Genomic DNA, 21,063 nt, shown 5'->3' on the forward strand with positions numbered 1-21,063 from the left:
AAAGAGAAAAACAGCAAAGCCAACATGAAGCTGATCACAGAGACACGAGGGAACACTTCTGAGACTAAAAGACCACCCAGCTGAGCCCAGCCTGAATTGCCAATTCATATAATCATGAACTAAGTAAATGTTGGCTTAAGCCAATGATTTGGGGCCGTTTGTTTCACAGCAATAGCTAAATGATACATGCTCATTTAGCTACAAAGGAGCCAGTGAAAGCAATAACATATTGTTCCCAGAAAATGGAGAGCAAGAGAACTTTGGCAATAGCTCTAATGACTTCCATGGAAGGACAGCAGTCAGTGCTTTTAGGATACAACAAAGTTTAAGACAGAGTTTCTATGCCCTAGAAGTTATATAATATTGGTTGAGAGATAATAATGAATAATGAACTATGATACTGAACTGAATATAATATAGGGATACATAGAATTATCCAAATTGAATAGGAAGGTGGATCCACTTTTTAGAAAACTTTCTTTAGCTGCTCTTTAAGAATTCATTTGCTAGTAACAAGTTATCTTTGTTTTCCTTCATCTGAGAATGTTTTGGTGTTCCCTGCATTCCTGAGGGATATTTTTGCCATATATAGAATATGCAGTTGACTGTACTTTTCTTTCAGCTCTTGAAAACTGTAGTGCAACTTTTTTCTGGACTCCATGATTTCAGATGTGAAATTTGCTGTCATTCTAATTTTATGACCCTATAGGTAAGATGTTGTTCTTCTCTGGCTACTTTCAAGGTTTTGTCTTTGTCTTTAGTTTTCAGAAGTCTAACTATGAGGCGTCTTGGCATAAATTTGTGTGGGTTAACCTATTTGGGTTTCACCCTGCTTCTTGAATCTGCCCACTTGGTGTTGCTGACACAGGAGTAGAAAGCTTACTACACCCAACCTGCACTGCCTTCTTCAGTCTTCTTGCTGCTGAATGGGGCAGGTGGGAGCTTAGCTCACCTCTGCACCCAGCTAACACTATCTTTGTGAGAGTGACGGAATCAAAGGACTCTGGCTACTACCAGGTTGGATATGGACGATCAGCTCCCTGCGCTATACTACTAACCCCCCAAAACACACTATCCTGGAAGAGAAAGCAGACCTCCATATGGTTATACCGGGCAGAACACAGAAGAGCAGATCCCCACGTGGCCTACTGATATCACCTGGCAGGGGAATCGTAGTACAACACCAGCATCCATGGGGTGAGGAAAGGGTGAGTCTTGGGTGGAAGATCTACTTCCTTCATGGATTAATGAAATTGCATGAATGAGTGTGGTTTTTCCTTTGGGTTTTGGCTGAAGTGGGGCAGATATTGCCAAAACATTTTGTTGTTGTTGTTTTTAGGCTACTCTTTTCCTGGTCCTTTAGCTAGAGGTATCAGGCTCTTCTTGGAGTTGTTTTTTGTGCATACCTGTTGATGGTTCCAGGTTGTAGCTTTCTGCCTCACTCTGTCCAGAATATATAGGAGTCAGTAAGAAGACCCAGAGAACTAAGTGGATTTTGTTTTACAAGTGATGAGGTTCCTATGTGGGCCACCTTTTTTTTTTTTTAAACCACCTTTCAGAGTCTTCCTATGTTTGTTTGATTAGGTTCAAGGTTTTTATTTGTAACTGGGAGGACCTGGGAGAAAGGGGCTACTCTCTTATATTAGAACAGGGAGTTAAGGATCACTTTTAAGTCTTGTTGGTGAAAAAGGGCATCGTGTGAAGGTCTGTCCTTTACTGTGAGTATCCTCTGTGGAAAGGCATTCCAAATATGAATGAAGCCTGGAAGGATTGAAAGTGCAGAACTAAGGAATGATGAATAGTCTGGGGAAGATTGTAGCAGATACTGCAGGATTCCACAAATAATCCCTCACGGAGCTCTGCATACTGACACCAGCAAAATGCAACTACTGAAGATTTAATGCTGGCAGCAGCCCTCAGCCAGTGATGTAGGCGGAGGTGGTATGTAAATAGCTCAGCTTCCTCACTCACAGTTGGGATAACTGATGAAATTTGTTTCCACTAGTTTTAGAGAGAGCTCTAAAGGTACTAATCTCATTTCCCACAGTGCACAATGATTATTTGATTAGAAACTTCATGTAGCACCCTCTTCCACTCCCAGCCTCACTCTGCATTTTAGAAGATTTGCAAATATATGCCATAACTCCATGATGCCAGGAAAACTCTATCTGCAAAACTTTTCACACTGAAATTAAATGCTAGAATATCCATTTACTCTCTTGCTCCACACACAGAAAATAATTATGACACATATGAAAATTTTAAATTTCAATACATATTTACTTTGAAGCATTTTTTCATCCTTGAAACATCCAAAGGAAACCTGGGGAGTTACGAAGGCAAAGCTGGGAATCCTTGGCTTGAAGAATAATATTTTCTTATAATCAGTCATTTCTATTACAAAAGTTGTATGATATTCAACTGATAGTAAGGTCATTTAGTACATCTCTGTATATTTCTACCCAGATCTAACTTGAGTAACTCAGATAGCCACTCCTTTATTAAAACGTCACTGGGGTTTCTTTCTTCTCAAATATATAAACAACAAATAGTTGAAATGGCCTAAGATGTAATAGTCCTGTGATGTAAACCCCATATTTGCATATTTATTGTTTGAACCAGAATTTAAGTCTTGTGTGGATCTTAATCCTTTACTCACTCTTTTACAATGTGATGGATAAAGCTAAAGGATGGGTTTGAAGACAAGCTTTACCACTTCAGGATCCCATGATAATGGGCACATTACTTCATTATTATGAGCCTCAGCTTCTTCATCTTTTTTTTAAAGTATATTCAGCAAGCTTTATTGACAAAATAATTTTTTGTTTTTATTGAGGTATAATTGACATATAACATTATATTAGTCTCAGGTGTACAACATAATGATTCAATATTTGTATATATTGCGAAATGATCCTCATAATATGCCTAGTTAAAATCCATCACCATCAATAGTAACAAAATTTTTTTTTCTTGTGATGAGAGCTTTTAAGATCTCTCTTAGCACCCTCCAAGTATGCAGTACAATATTATTAACTATAGTCACCATCTCAGTTTCTTCACCTTTAAAGCAAGAATGGTAAGCTTTTGCGGCCTGCCTCAGAGAAGAGTTATAAAGAGTAAATGAGATAGTTTATATCGTATATTTTCTAGGATATAAAGAGTTTCCATAGAACTCATTCTTATTATCATCAATATTAAAATCACTATCAAGATGGTCAGCTAGAATATTTAAGTCATCCCCCAGGCTCACTGTTTTCTATCTGAATTCAATCTCAACTTGTCAAAATGTTACCCACAACCTTCAAAACAACTATTTGTGAAATTATTAGTTTGATTACTGTAACATATAAATCTAGAAAATCTAAATGGTAGATTCATCAGCTATGAGACCTTGATATGGAATTCACTGAGGCTACAAAAAACTGTCAAATAAACTCATATTTTATTCTTGTTCTTTATTGTCTACGACACCAAGAAGCCTCATGGATTGACAGGCTCATTTACAATTTCAGAAAAATGTTGTGCTTTAGGGCATTTACACCTCTGCCTTAGTCACAGTTGTGTTAACTCATGTAATTACACATGAGAACAATTTATGATGGGTTGATCATTCAGGAAGGTGAGCAAAACACTTCCTGTATCCCAAGTTATTGAAGGTTCATTAGAAAGAGCAAAGATTTGGGAATCACAAAGCACTGAGTTGATCTCCCTGTTCTATGTGGCTGCTTCCCACTAGCTACCTATTTTACATTTGGTAGTGTATATATGTCCATGCCACTCTCTCACTTCATCCCAGCTTACCAGACTGTTAGGGATTCAAATCCATCCTTCGAGAGTTAAGACTTCTGTGACCTTTAGTCACAGAACTTTCAAACTCCCTAAAGTTCAATATTATTGTTTACAAAAATGAGATGATATGCACATGGTTGTGGATTTTTTGGTGGTGTTTGTGGCATGTAGTACCTAAAGCACCATTAAATTACATGCTTTAGCTATTTCTGGACCATGATTAAAATCTTCATAAATTTCTTAATAGCCATGTGGACCATACCATTTCTATGAGCTGAACTTACGTGTAAATATGTAAATACATTAAAGGTACCTAATTAATTCATACAATGAACAAGTACTTACTAAGTTTTTCTCTATGAGTTCTATGTCAAAATTCTTTATGTAATAATATTCCCATTTTTCAAATGAGAAAACTGTAAGATATTAAGACATCTGCCTCTGAATGTACAAAAATATTCATTTTATGTCTGGAAATATACATATTTAATACACTTCATTGATCAAAGTTATTTTGGATATCTCTAAGAATTCTGACTAGCTGTTTTTAATCAGACTTTCTCACATTTCCTTATGGTAATCCAGCCTCCTAGTGATGGAAGAAACCTCAGAAACATACAATCAAAGACATTTAGGGAAAAAGGCATATTCTGTTATTTAGAACAAGTCTACTGTTTCAGTTAAGTGAGTTTCTAATTGACAAAATCTTCTCCCTTCAACTGAGGAAAAATGTGTTTGCTGCAAGCTACAGATTCCACAATCCAAAGCGTTAAAACAACTTTTGTATCATCTGCCAAATTTAGAATTGATGGCATGGGGCTCCAGATCTCAGCTTTCTGCCCACCTCAACACAATGGGGATCTGATTCACACCATGCTCTTGGTGGCTATGATTCCCTTTTAAGTCCCATGATGACTGTGAAATTACAGAGATTCTGGCGAAAACAGTGAAATCACCAACTTAGATAATGCAAAGTCTTCCAGTGCCACTGTGTTTATGTTTGTCTGTATTCCTTCAATATATTTTTAAGTTTTGAAGAGTTTGTTCTAACCACATGCCTATAAGAAAGTTATAAATATTAACAGACTCAACACACTACAGGGAGAAACTTTGTATAATGTAATAATTTTCATGTTTTTCACTGAAATACTCATATCGGCATAGGACAGTGAATGTATAACCCCCCTGAGATCAAGTGCCTTAGCCTGAAGCAAACCAGATATAAGAACAAACATTCTTTGAAGTCTCTTTTTTCATATTAAAAAAAATTCACATATTTTTGCATTCTGCTCCATAATATATCTTTGCTTATTTTAATATGAAAGTAATGAATTTTGAATTTCTAAAATCTTCAAAATTGATGTTCCAAGACTTAATTATCAGAGCAGTCAAGCTCCAAAGAATGTTAAACCTTGAAGCAAAGGAGATGTGATCTACCAAGGTCAAAATTCAGATTAGAGAAGAAGAGGAACCTGTCAAACAGGATGAAGGTATCTGCACTGATGTACCTTGGATTCCCTGTGCTGCAGAAATTTCCCGCTTATCCCTATAAAAAGCTGACATGTCCTCCTTGCTTAGAGATAATGCACACAAAACAGGTTCCCTCCATCTCAGGTTCTTTCCTCAGCATGCCTCCTGGAAAAAAGGTTTGTAATGAGGGCTAAGTCAAAACATACCCTAGTTGAAGATATGCTGAACCTAATAAAAGAGAGAATTATTATACCACAAAAGAGGTGCAAGACCCAGCTGGCATATACTAGGCAGAGCCAGGGAAGTATGTGTGTAATTGGGTTCTGAGAGTGCTTGATAAAGTGAGGTGGAAATAAGGTTGTATATGGAAGAGCTTACTGATTTGTAAGCACTCTTGTTGGTTACAGGGATTAATATCCTGTCAAAGAACCTAGGTGATGGTGTGAGCTTACTAGTAGGATGGCTTCTAGAAGTGTGAAAACAAGAGATGGTCCATATTAATCTGGAGGAACAAATGGAGGAAGAAGTGATTAAAAGGCTCAGAAAAGTGAACGTTATGTAAGGCCAGAAAATGAAACATGATTATTTTCTATAGGAAGGAAAAGAATATGAACTGTTTTCCAAGGCCATAAAGAATACACGGTTGCTAGAGGCACCAGATCACTCAAATGAGTGGTGCTTCAATGTATGCCAGGGCTAACAGTGCTAGAGGCTGTTGGGAAACTCACAGATAGCAATGGCAATGAAAGGATCTTAAAACAATCAAGTCATGGTGGTAAATACTGTACTTGGTAGCAAGTAGCTGCATACAATTATTATAATGAGTGTTAAGAGGGCAGCCAGGCAAGTCTGACCTACAGAAAATATGTTGATGTTTAATAGAATATAATGTCCCTCCGGGCAGAAGAGATGAGCAACCAGCAAGGATACTACTTAACTTATAGCATGAAAAGAAATCAGGAATGAATAATCAAGAGTTTGATAACAGTGACCCCAATTAAAAAAAAAGCCATGTTTCCATGCCAAATTTCTGGAAAGGAAATAATTTTTAGATCTAGAAACCCACGAACCAAGTAGAGGTGGGTGCCCTGGATAAAGGATACTATAACACGTCAGTAAGTATACAAAATCATAATCCCTACAATCCTACAACAGAAGGACATATTACCATTTATTAAGGTAACTATGCACTGGAAAAAAGAGAAACATTTCAAGGACTATTGAACTCAGAGTGCAAGCTGACATTGACATCAAGACCACTGTTAATAACGGCACTATGATGACTCTGAAATTTCTGACTTGACTCCTAACAAGTGTTTCTGCCACTGCTCTTATCCCCATAAAATACATTTTTCTAAAATCAGATTTTTTTCTTTCATATGAATCAGATTGTGTTAGTCTTCTGCTTAAAATCTTCCATTGCCTTTACTTTTTTTCTTAACAGCCCATTACCAAAGTTCTTAATTCTTTCTTATAGATCTGAATGTCCTACTGGAATAATTTTCCTTCAAGCTGAGGAATTTTCTTCAGCATTTCTTTTAGTTAGGAATGGCTGTGATGAATTCTCTCAGCTTTGATTTATCTAAAAATATATTTGCTTCACATTCATTCATAAACAATATTTTTAGTAGATATAGAATGAAAATTCTGTGTTGATTATTTTTTAACATGCACTATAAAGATATTAATTCACTGTATTATGGAGCCCTTATTTGGAATGAGAAATCAGCAATCATTCTAATTACTGCCATATTTCCCCACCCATGTAATTTGTTATTTTTACCTTCACTGCTTCCAGGATTTTCCATTACTGTGGTTGCGTTTTCAGCTGTTTCACCACGACGTCCCTAGAAATGTTTCTTTTCTTATCTATTCTTCTTTAGGTTAATTGAGGTTTTTAAATCTTTAGAATTACACATTTCAAAAAATTGGTAAAATTTTGATGGTTATTTCTTTAAATATTTTTTCACCCCAGTTCCTCCGTCTTTTCCTTATAGGTGATGTTAAAACTCGACTTTATCTCAAATTTCCCTAAAGCTCTGTATATTTTATTTTCAGTTGTTTTCTTTCTTTTTTTTTCAGAATAGATAATTTCCCTTTATCTATTTGCAACTTTTCTATTTCCTTTCTCATCTCCATTCTGTTGTTAAGTTTAGGGAATTTAAAATTTCAGATAATGTAGTTTTCAGTTCTAAAATTTATACTTGGCTCTTCTTTTTTTAATAGATCTCATTTCTCTGTTGATATTTCATGTATAATCATTCATTATTACCATATTTTTCATTCCATCATTGAATATAGTTATAATAGATGTTTGATATTCTTTTTTTCTCAATTAAATATTTGTCTCAAATCAGGGTTGGTCTATATTGATTTTCTTTTCTTTTGAGAATGGGTCATGTTGTCCTAATTCTTCTTTTACTGAATAATTTTGGATTGTATCTCAGATATTTTATATATTCTATTCTGAATGTCTAGATTCTATTTTTTTCCTCTGAAGAATGTTGTTTTTTGTTTCTTTGTTTTCAGGCTTTAAGTTGGTTGGACTCAAACTGCAAGGTCTGTCTCTTGGGTAGCAGTTCAAATTTCCACTCAGTTCTTTTATCCTTTACTGGGATGCCTTGACTCTAACCTGTGCATGTGTAATTTAGGTGTCAGTCAGGTATTTAGGCATAGTTTACACACAACATTTGTGATAACCCATCTTCCTTGCTTCATGGTTCTCTAGTGTCTGAAGTACTACTGTAAATTTTCAGCTGCTATAGCTCTCTCAGACTCTGTCTTCTGATTTTCTAAAGCCAGGAAGATGGCAAATTTTTAGACACACTGTATGTGCTGAATATGTCCTGCCCTCGGGCCAGAAGCAGTAAAATGGAAAGCCCACCCTGTCCTGTCCCCTCTTCTAAGTCTTGACATCCTTCCAGAATCTGCCTGCATTTCTGCACACTGAATGCCTTCAGATATTTGTGCTTTTTGCTTTTTAATAGTTTGTGCAGAGTTGAGAGTTTTTCTACAAGAGGGTCAATCCAGGATGAGCTTACTTTACGATAGAATGTTGCACTCTCAACCACTGCAATTCAGTTAAAACCCAGATCCCTTTCAATGACGTTTGACTACCAAAATCTGGCTCCTATCTAACCCCTATACCACACTTTCTTTCATTTTTCCATTTGCTCGAAACTTACCGACTACACCGGTAAGTTTTACCATAAACATTATAAGCTAGTTCCTCTCAGAAAATCTTTTTTCTTGCTTTTTTTCTGCCTGGGATTTCTGATCCTAACTCTTCACTTACATGGCTGTGAACATTTTATATGTCACTTCTCTGAGAAGCCTTACATGATCATTCAATCTCAAGAAGGGTTTTGTCACAGTCACTCTGTTCCTGTCACATAGTTTCATTTTTCTCTTATCATATATTACCATTTGAAGTCATTTAATAAATTTATCCATATTTTATAACATTCCTTCCCCATCTATAATTTAAGCCAGAGATCAGCATTTCAACTATTTTGCTTACTGGATCCCAACAGCAGAAAATAGTGCTTTGATGCACAGAATGTATTTAATAAATAATTTATAAGTTTTGGGGGGCATTAGGTAAATAAAAGCATTTTTAAAGGACATCATAAATGTGATTTTGTCTACTAAAAATTTAATACGTGTAAATGTATATACATTATTTCTCTGGAATTTTACTCGGATGTGCTTGAGTAGAACTACCCAATGTCCTCTATTACAAGAAAATTTATACATATTTTTCTTTCCTCAAGGCCTCAAGGACTTTTGTGAAGTCCCATTCCAATTAATTTATTAAGAAACAAAGAAGGAAAGCAAGAAGAGTTCTATTGGTGTCAAAGACCAGACTGGAGCAAATTTAATCAAATTTGAACAAATGACACTCTTAAACCCAAAATCGGTATAGGAATCACATATAATAAACTTACTAGAAAGAACTTCTGGATAATATATTTTAGATGATAGTTTATAATTTTTTAATTGCATAATCATTGTGCTTCTTTCAGCCTGGACAGATAGGCAAAATGTTCTGCATTTATTTTACGACAAGTGATTATTTTGTACAGGACGTTTACTGATTACTCTGAAATCCAGCGGTGGGTGACAAAGCTCATCTCATTTCCTTCCTCTCCTTCCACGTTATTTACTAATTTACATATAGATGGTCTTGTGTCAGACAAATTCTTATTTGAATTTGAATTGCGCTGAGACCAGAAATATTTGCAAATATTTCTGGACATATCATCAAGCATCTTGTTAATTTGTACCTTCCAAATTTATACACTTACAGACATTCCAAATACTGTCCTCAGCTCAAGCAAGATGCCAGAATTACTGTATAAAAGGGGTTTTTCAAAAGATCTATGTGAGGGTCTAAAACTGTTAAAAAACCTGCAGGGTTTTTCTGCATTTAAAAATTTCCATTTCATTATACACTAATCTTATGCATACATTACTTTAAGAGGAATTATACTTACATTAAAAATAAATTATTTAACTTTTCTAAAGACGTGAGGAAATCTTCCTCATTTAGAAATGGTATTTCTTCTTGAAAATTTAGATAGAAAAAATCAAACTGGGTACTTAAACTGTAGGTAATAATTTCTTATGCATTTTCTTAACTGGAATTCCACATAATTAAGGTCTCCTCATAGCTTGGTATACTATTCAGAAAAAAGATTTTTCTCTCTCTTTCAAAGAGATGCTATGTGAATGTCTAATTGCTTATTTCGGTCTTTATCTTGTCAATGGTATACCTTCAGTTAAATGTATAAATCTTAATTTCAAGTTTCTGTGAAATAATGAAAGTCACTTTTTAAAGTTGGTTATTAACAGTCATTCTTTTTTAAGCAAATTCACCAAATAAAATTCCAGTTTTACACAAGAGATGTATTTATAGATTGGCTAATATTTCGTTGAGGATATTTGCATCTATGTTCATCAGTGATATTGGCCTGTAATTTTTTTTAGTGATATCTTTGTCTGGTTTTGGTATCAGGCTGATGCTGGCCTCATAATATAAGTTTGGGAGCATTTCTACCTCTGCAATTTTTTTTTTTTTGGAATAGTTTGAGAAGGATGGATGCTACCTGCTCTCTAAACGTTTGGTACAATTCACCTGCAAAGGCATCTGGTCCTGGACTTTTGTTTGTTGGGAGGGGTTTTTTTGTATTACCTATTCAATTCATTACTGTCAATTGGTCTGTTCATATTTTCTATTTCTTCCTTCTTCGGTCTTGGGAGATTGTACATTTCCAGGAATTTGTCCGTTTCTTATAGGTTGTCTGTTTCATTGGCTGACCACCATGGGTTTAAAGGTAGATGTGGCTGGCCCCCAGTCTGGTTGGTTTCCAGGCCCTGCATTGCCTTGGGTCTTGGAGTGTGTGAGATTTTGTGTGTGCCCTCTAAGAGTGGAATCTCTATTTCCTACAGTCCTCTGGCTCTTCTGAAAGTATGCCCCACTGGCCTTCAAAGCCAAATTTTCTGGGGGCTCATCTTCCCTGTGCATTCTTCCCAGGGCTGGGGAGACCAATGTGGGGCTCAGCCCCCTCCCTCTTTGGGGAGAACCTCTATAATTGTAATTATCCTCCTATTTGTGGGTCTCCCACCTAGGAGTATGGGTCTTGACTGTACTGTGTATTCACCCCTCCTACCCATCTTTTTGTGGTTCCTTCTTTATATCTTTAGCTGTAGACAATCTTTCCTGCTGGTCTTCAGGTCTTCTCATCCATACTTGCTCTGTAAATAGTTGTAATTTTGGTGTGCCCCTGAGAGGAGGTGAACTCAAGGTCTTTCTACTCTGCCATGTTCGCTACTCCTCCCATTAGTCATTATTCTTGAGGAAACTTTTTTTTGTTTGTTTTGGCTGCATCAGGTCTTTCGCTGTGACACGTGGGATCTTCGATGTGACATGCAGGATCATTCGTAGCAGCGTGAGGGCTCTTCACTGCAGTGCGGGCTTCTCTCTAGTTGTGGAGTGCGGGTTTTTTCTCTCTCTGGTTGTGGTGCACGGGCTCCAGAACGCGTGGGCTCTCTCGTTGAGGCATGCGGTCTCAGTAGCTGTGGCGCACTGGCTTAGTTCCCCTGAGGCATGTGGGATCTTAGTTCCCCGACCAGAGATTGAACCCACGCCCCCTGCATTGAAAGACGGATTCTTTACCATGGGACCACCAGGGAAGTCCCTCTTGAGGAAACTTTAAAGATTATTAAATGATGCCATAACATATTTTACAATCTAACTTATTCCTCAATTACCCTGATTTTAATATTTACACTGAAAAAGAGTCAAAGTATTCCTGTCTTATAAATAACTTTTCTTCAGTACATTGTCACTTTTTTATTGGTACTATTGCACAATATTTAATTAAGAAGATATTTGTAAGCTACATGTATCTGAAAGAGAATAGTAAAAAAACATATTGTAGTTTTGGATAATTAAGTACATATATCATGTGAGTGCTGATTTTAAATTTTTTCAAGAAATAGCTTATTCTATGACATATTTTTAGAACTAAAATAGGCTGATAATTAGATGCATTTAAATTAGTTTAGGAAACACTAACTGGTCTCCCAGTCAAAAAATGGCAAACTGAGTACATATTGCAAGCACTCATTCCAAGGGTTCCATTCAAAGGAAAACAAACAAACAAATAAACAAACATAGATTAGTTGATTTTTAAAAGTAAGAATAAAATCATAACAGCAAAGAAAAAATATCAGGGACACGCTCAGGGTTGTCCTGTGGGTGTACGGGATGTCAGGAAAGCATTTTTTGGTAGGACCCTTGTCTATGTAAACAGTTTGATTTGACAGTGTATTATAAAATTCATTGGCCCATGTGAGATATATTGATTTTCCAATAAAAAATTATAATAAAAAAAAATTATAATAATCGATAGAGAAGAGGTGCTAGCTCATGTGTTTTATTGTCCAATTACATGAAGATTTTCCATACTGTCCAGGTACCATCATGTTACTGTTCATGTCCAGGAACCCATTTTTTCGTGTCCTTTATTTTTAAATGAACTGTTGCTGGGTAATTTCATATCTCCCAACACTTAAGGTGTTGCGTTAAACAACATCAATCCAAATTCATACATTCAGGCCCTAACCTCTAGTACCTCAGAATATAACCTTATTTGGAAATAGGGCTGTTGCAGATGTAATGACTTAAGTTTAAGATGAGATCATACTGGAGTAGGGTAGACCCCTAATGCAATATTACTGGTGTCCTTATAAAAAGGGGAATTTTGGACACAGAAATGTACACAGGAAGGACACCATGTAAAGACTGGACTTATCCTCACACAAGCCATGAAACTATAAGAAACTATGAGATAGACCTGGAAGAGATCCTTCCCTAACACCTTGAAAGGAAGCATGTCTCTGCTAGTACCTTGATCTCAGACTTCTGGCCTCCAGAACTGTAAGACAATACATTTTTGTTGTTTAAGCCACTTAGTTTGTGGTATTTTGTCACGGTAGCCCTAGAAAACTAATATACATGAGAAGAAGGTAGCCACGTGGTATTACCTGCACTACCATGGCTCTTTAGAGATAATGTTTATGAAAACAATAAAGGTCTTCAGCTTCTGCTGTTCTCTAATACCATTTATTTATTGCTTTTTACATCATTCCTTGCGATGCTGCATCTTTCTTCATGCTTCTGGTAAATACTGGTTTCCAATGTTCTCACAAATGTTGTTGCTATGCTTTGCTGATAATGACTACGAATGAAAGCCCTGGCCTGTTATGCAGGAAAATGTGAGCAATAATTCATTTTCTATTCATGTTGAATTTTCTGTTCAGAATTTTATAGGGCAAAGGTAGAACAACACCTCTTCCTAGATCTCTAGGCCAGAATCACCACTTTATTGAATGTGATCTCTTTCATTGTTGATTGCACACCTGCCTTCCACACATCATTACCAGTGGGGAGGACACTCAAAGAATCCACTGATGAAGTAATAGGAGTGGTTTTGTTTGCCAAAGTTCTACTTGTCTGTCCCTCCTTTGCATGTCTTAAGATTCTTCCAGGAGGGCAAAACATTTCACATGTATCAGAGGCAAGAGAGAACATTAATTGGAATGGCCGATTGGCACTGCAGAGCAAAGGTCTCCAAAGTCCTATTGAGGACAAAGGAGAAGTCGTCCTTGGATGAGTGCCTGACGTGTGATGTGGAGCTTACAAGGGCTAAAAGATGACTGTTGCCATCACCGAGGTGATGGTGAGAACATGGATGGATGAAAACCCAGATATAGGTCCATGGGTGGGGAAATCAGTGATGTACCACTGATATCCCAGAGCCCTGAGCTCTTCTTATGCCCAGTGTGAGCAACAGTCATCTAAAATCAGCATGTTGGAATCACTCTGGACCCTGATCACTCTTGCAAAAGAAGTAGGCAACTCAGTGGGAATGATTTGCTCACCAGGCTGCCTTCCTAGTATGTGGCCAACTACCAGGTCTCTGGGGTGACTTAGTGCCTCAGATTGATCCCGTGTGGTAGGTGCAAATGTAGAGCTGGAAAGCTTCCCAATGGATATAAATGGTGACTCAAGACAAAGGTCTTGTCCTGGCTGCAGGACCCCTGTATTCAGCTCTTCCAGTCTGGCTAGTCTCTGACAATAGAGGGGGACTAAGAAAGTTTTAAGGAAAGTATTCTAAACCATGGGTTACCTCATGTGTAGGGCTTGGGTCAGGTCCTCTAAACTGCCCCGTGTAAGTCTGGTATTGTTATGAAGTCCAACAGTGTTCTTCAGTTTAATTATGGCAGCACACACATCTACATTTACCAACTGTTTTATCTGGCAATAAATAAACAAGAAATATTTTTTAAAAAGAAACATTAAATTTTAAAAGTGTTGGAAAAATGTAATTTGTGCTATCAATGGTCCAAAAATCTTAAGACTACGTGAGAGGTAGCAAGCATATAAAATCCAATAGATGGAGAACATGCATATTATGAGCATAGATTTTCCTAGGGTAACTCTGGATTAAATGTGATCTACAAAAAACTGGATAAAGCTGGGGAACAATTACTAAGATGATGTTTTATAACTGGTAATTGTATAAGTAGATGGTTAATATTGTTCCTTTCTCAGGGAAAAATAAAATAGTTGGCAGGAGTGGTTTTTGCTTTCAAGATAAAGCTTAAGAATTGGTCTCTAAAAAGAGGAAGACAGGTGTTTAGGTATAGATCCTAGAAAAGGTGCCAGAGCAGGACAGAACAACAGAATAGGTGAAGGCACTAATATTTCCCTATTCTAAGAGAAATACCTGTCTTATTTTGCGAATTGTGAGGATTCCCTTTATTTTTTTATTTTTTATTTTTTTAACATCTTTATTGGATTATAATTGCTTTACAATGGTGTAAGGATTCCCTTTAGAAAGTCCCAGAGGAACTCTTTCCTCTTGACGGAAGTAATAACTAGTATTTCCATCTAAGGGTAATATTAGTTGAAGAAATAGTTTCATGTAACTTCAAGAGAAACCTGTATCAACTTTTTATACTAAAAATAAAGCTCATATGTTATAAATAGGAACACTCAAAAAAAAAAAGATTATAGAAATTTGAAGGAAATGGATAGCATGAAAAAAATGAATTAATATAGCATGAAAAATGAAGTATAAGCAAAATAAGGAGACAAAACAAAACAGAAAAAAGAACAGAAGAAAAATAGGTAATTCAGGAAACCAAAACTATGCTTTAATAAATTCTAATTACGATCTTCAGATCCAAGGGGAAATTTTAGACTTAAAAAATAAAATTAGTTTTGAAAAGAGTGCAAAGATTAAAAACTAGTTCTTATGAATTAAAAACAATGAATTCTGTGGTTAAAATAAACTGTATTTAGGTTGATTAATTATTCAGTGAAAGATTGTCTTCAAGTTTTTTCAGTGTCACTGTGGCGTTTTTGTCCTGTGTCAGCTTATCCAAACTAAATCTATATTTCCCAGAAATCACAGTCCTGAGTGGAAATAGTACAAAAGAGAAATTTGCATGGGCTTTAGGAGATGGGCATGAAACTGCAGCTTACTCTCTAAACGCTGGCCTGGTTACCTGTGGTGAAAGACAGACACAGAGGTGCCAGTGATTACTAGCATGTCCTCATTCTCCCTCACTCTGTGTTCAGCTCTTCTTCCCAACTGCCACTTTCATTACCAGATGCAGTGGCAGATTCCATAGCCTTCTCCACCAGTTCTTTCTGGTCTCATTCTAGCAGATTGAAACATCTGGCTTCCCACATTCCCTTGCAAGCTCTGATCTTTTCACCTGCATCAGTGCTTCCAGAGAAGTGATTATTGATTCTCTGATTCTCCAGCTTTCACTGTTGGACTCTCACTTCCTCAGCTTCTCCCGCAACTGGGTAGGTTTCATTCCTAGAGTAAATCCTTCATTATATACTATTCATTGTAGTTCTTCTTCTCTGATTAACTTCTAATTGAGGCATCATTTCTCCCCTAATTTAAAATAGCAGGTATTTCCACACTATAATCTCTTCATCCTAAAAACTGCAGTAAGCAACTCAGTGACCCTCCCTATGAAGTGAATAGGAACAGTCCAGAGTTCATGCTTGCATGCTTTTCCTGGAACAGAGCAGCTATTTTATTTGTTTTATATTTGGGTTTCTATTATGATTTCATGAGAATCAACTGATCTGTGCCACCTACTCCCATATTTAAGAAACACTGTACTAGACAATCTGTAATATCTCATTTAATTCAAAGTCCTACTCAAAATGGATCCATTCACTCCAAAATAATGTTGGCAAAGGCTCTCTTCCTCTTCCTGCCACAGTGATCTCCAAAATTTCATTCTCTTTACTAATATCTCTCAAAATATTCTTTCTGGAGAAACCATCTATGCTTACAGTTTTATTGCCTACATGGTCACTGGTGACCTTCTATCTACAATTATAGCCTAGATGGTTCTCTTAAGTTATATATCCATATTAAACAACCTACTGGTGATCCTCACTTATGTCACACAAGCAGCTTAAACTCAACAAATAAACCACAGAACTAATTATATATTTTCATATTACCTCTAAACATGCATAATATTCCTGAAGACCCCTTTTCAATAATTGGAATCACCATCACTCAGTTACTTCTCAAAACAATAAACCAGATATCTCCCTAGTCTTTTCCCTTTTTCCTCACTCCCCAGCCAGCCAAGAAATCCATCTGGCCTTAAAACCCTTTATATCTGTCAACTTTCTCAATCCTCTCCTCTTCATTGTTAATGCTATTGTCTTTATTCAGGTTCTCATCACTACTTTTTCTTCCTTTTTAAATAGCTTTATTGAGATATAATTCATTTACCATACAATCCATCCATTTAAAGTGTACAGTTTTATGATTTTTAGTATATTCACAGATAAGTGCAACTATCTGCACAGTAAATTTTAAAACATTTTTACCACTTCAAAAATAAACATTATGCACTTTATCACCCACCTATTCCTTCACCCTACCCACTACCCCCAGTTGTAAGCAAGCACTAATCTACTTTTTGTCTCCATAGATTTCCCTATTCTGGGTTTTCATATGAATTCAATCAGAAAATATTTAGATTTTTATGATGATTTCCCTTCACTTATCAAGGTTTATCCAACCTGTCACATGTAATAGTACTTTGTTCCTTTTTAATGGCCAGATAATATGCTATTGCATGGATACCCTATATTTTATTTATCCAGTCACTGCTTGAATGTCAATTTTGCTGTTTCCATCTTTTGGCTATTATAATTAATGCTGCTGTAATCATTTGTGTTAAATTTTTTGTGTAGATATGTGTTTTCATTTCTATCGATTGTATAAGTAGGAATAGAATTGCTGCATCATATGGCAACTTTGTTTCACCATTTGAAGAAGCTTCACACTGTTTTCCAAAGTGGATACATCGTTTTACATCCTCACTGTTCATTTCTAACTTGGACTCTACTAACAAGTCTCCAGCCTTCAATTTCACCACCACTCCTTCACCCTAGCCTTCCAATCCAATCTCAGACTTGTTCAGTCTTGCCCAAGTATCATTATGTTACTCTCTGCATAAAACCCTCTTGAGTTCTTATTATCTTCAAGTTAAATTTAGATTAGATTACAAACTCCTTGCATACATAGAAAGGTCTCTTTCTATATACTGTATGCTTTATTTTAATGTAAATCCTACCTTACAGGAAAAACAAACTACCTGAATTCGTGCAAAGGTGTCATACTTACTATATAACTGCATGCTTTTACACTTGATGTTTCTTCAACCAGGACTTCCTTCTTCTTGTATTATTTGTTCATCCAATCATCAAAAAATAACTGTGCTCTGTAATAATATCTACCAGGGTGATAATCTAGGTCAGCCTCCTTCAACTTCTTTTAGCATCTGTGCTCACTTCTAGCAAAGGACTCATGTTTAATTCTAATTTCTGATTTCTGTAAGAGGTGCCTTTAAAAGATACTGAAAATTAATTTAAGTCAATGACTGTGCAGTTGATTATCTTCTTGACTACCTGACAGATAGCAAGAAAACAATAATTATGTGCTGAATAAATAAACCATTTAATTAAAAAGATATTATTGAGTCACCTTGACATAAGACTATGTGAAACATTCTAGTTACTAAAATTACATTTTATATACAGGGATCTGTACTTAACTTTAAATAACATCTAAGAAAAAAAGGACATATAAATATTTGAATTAATTATTATTAACATTTAGAGAAAATCATTTAATTAAATTTGCGTGCTCTTATATTGATCTCATCCCTAGGATTATTGGCCTATAATTCTCTATTGGGATTGGGGACAATATGAATTCAGCTCATCTTTTTGAAGTGGTAAAAATGTTTTAAAATTTACTGTGGAAGTAATTACACTTATCTGTGAATATACTAAAAAATCATAAAACTGTACACTTTAAATGGATGAATTGTACAGTAAATAATGACACCAACATTTGATTATACCAAAGTTTGGATAATAGTTTAGCAATTTAGAATTTTGCATGTGGCTATTTTCAGCCGGAGCTGCAAATATTTTCTGAATGTAGCCTGAATTCCCAGAAGGCAAGAAAGTAGTTCCATCAAAGGAAAATAAATAAATAAAATCAACACCTATATATTCAGAAATAGCAAGCACAGAGAGGAAGTTTTAAACTAGCTGTAGCTAAAGCTTGACAATCGTCTTTTATCAAGACTAAAATAACTGGGCACCATGGTACCACAGTTGTGAAAGCACCAGTTTGTTAAACCAGATGAGATTGACGTATCAGATTAACAACATCAACAAAGATTGCACTGGAAGAACATCAAAATAAGTTTAATACTTACTCTGGGGGTTGAGAAAGAAGGGACAGAGGTGGAAAAAATGAGGAGAGGTTGAAATAATAACGCCTTTTAATTTATTTTTTATTTTTTTCTAACTCTATTATCAACTAATAAAAATGAACATCTACTGAGCTACTCTAGATACTGATGGTCAATCTTAAAGTTCACATCATTTGACTGGCTGTTTTCACTTTCAGCTTCTACCTTTAAAATCTCCCATTTAATATGATTTATCTCATCATATACCTGAATGTAAAAATGCTCAAAGTCATACAGCTAAAATACAGGTTTTCTGCCCCCAAATCTAATGCTGTCTTTAATATAGCATGTTTCTTGTGACATACACATATATGAAAACACAGATTTATGTATTTGTTTTCCTCACTATTTATCCTCTGCAAATCCTGAATAAAAGAGTACAGAATTTTTTACATTATATATTACTCTGCAGATAGTATGTTTTCTTCATCATTTTCTGGAACAGGTCTGTCATATGGTTGGTAATGAGTAAAGATTTGTTTATCTTAATGAATAAATAGATTCATGATTGCAGCTTACTGTGGATATTTTATTTTAACTAAACAGAGATAAATGCTTAATTGCATGTAATTCACTGATCTATTTATTTGATAGTTCATAAAGGGTAATACAGATCATTCTGAAATTTTGACTAAGGAGCCCAATTTTAATTCTGTTTTCTATTTTGTACATCTTTTAAAAGCTGAAAGAAATAGAAGGCAACAAGGCCAGTTTTTTTGTCTTTTTATGGAAAAAGTCATATCAGTTGCAGATAATTTGGGGAAAATAAGATTAATCAAGAAAGAAATCTATTTTCCTTATTACTTTGAACAGATTTAATGACGCTTAGTGTAAAAAGGAAATCAGAAGTCTCTGTTTTAGTTTTTAATCTTTTTATTCTCTTTATAGAAAGGTACAACTATTTTGATAAGTAGTTTCTGTTATGGAAGGAATGGTAAACTTGACATTCTAAATCTACTCCCAGAAATCAGTGCCGTTGTATACTCTCCAGGAACTCAATATTAGGGACCCATGTGCATTCAAATATTGCAAATGAGTCATGTTTCTAACAATTCTAATAATGTCCAGGAACAGCAAGATCCTTTGTATGACATATCTTTATTTTATATGAAGTTTTCATGAAGTAAATAAAATGTCCCCAAAAATACATGTTAGGTGTATCAAGGTCGATGGACCTTAACATACCCTGGTAATATTTTGACATATCAAAATCATATTGAAGTACATAGTTGATGGTATCAAAATAATTTAATGTGTAATATTTTGCCAAGAACTATCTAGTAAGTGGTATCATCTTCATACTCACCCTTTACAAAGCAAGACTTTTTTCCATCTTAGATTAGCAGTGAAATTCTGAGCTCAAAATACTTACCAGCCTCAGCTTTGTGTGTTTCTCAAGATGGATGTAGTGATGGCACCCAGCCAAAATTCCTGAGCCAATATTAACTGAAGCAAAGGTAATTCTAAGTGTTCAGAATCTTTCTAACCTCAGTTGGTTGTAGCTTAAAATGAAAGCAATTTTTTCCCCAAGCTCTGGAACCTGGTGGGCCATTGAGGAAACTGAGTGTCTAAGTTATTGCCCAGTGGTAGCTACTAAATAGTCTATATTCTTAGGCTCTGCCTTGACACCTACTCTTAGAAATTATCATGAAATCATTGAACCCAAATTCCATGCCAGGTGCTTCATATTAATTCTGATCCTGACCACAACCTTGAAAGATGAGTGCTATTAACCTCATTTAATGAGTAAGCAAAATGAGATTCAGAAAGTGTCCTTAAGGCAGTTAGCCAGCTAGAATTGAATGTAATATTAGCAACAAGGTATTATAAATTGTTAATAATTACATGTTGCTATAATTCTCAAAAATAACTAGTATTATTAATATAGCAAACACATATAGAGCTTACTATGTACCACGTACTCTTTCACATGTTAACTATCTCAAAACCATCTTGTTCATTTCAAAAATAAATCCTTTTTACAGAAGAGGAAACTGAAGTATAGAGAGTACAAGTCACATGACAGAGCTATTTTTGACAGGTAGAACTAAAACCTACACATTTTGATTTCTAAATCTGTGCTCCTACTTCACTACCATGTGTACTCCAAATGGGTCTTCTAACTAGTACACTAAATCCACTCCAGAACTGAAGTCTGACCCCCAAACCCTGGCTGTATGGCTGAAAGACAAAGGACATGCTAACATCCAAGTGTTTGGACTCTGTCGATTCCACCACCATTTGATTTGCTTGTCTAAGCAGGAAGCTTGAGAAGCACTACTGCGTAAATTACAACTGTACTTGCAATATCCTTTAGATTCACACCTATCTACAGAACTCAAGAGACAAACTTTTCAAATATTTTTTCAGGAACCTCTATCCTTTCCTCCTGAATATCCTATGGTCATATGGTAT

This window comes from Eschrichtius robustus, chromosome 11 (assembly GCF_028021215.1).
Source record: "Eschrichtius robustus isolate mEscRob2 chromosome 11, mEscRob2.pri, whole genome shotgun sequence".
NCBI lineage: Eukaryota > Metazoa > Chordata > Mammalia > Artiodactyla > Eschrichtiidae > Eschrichtius > Eschrichtius robustus.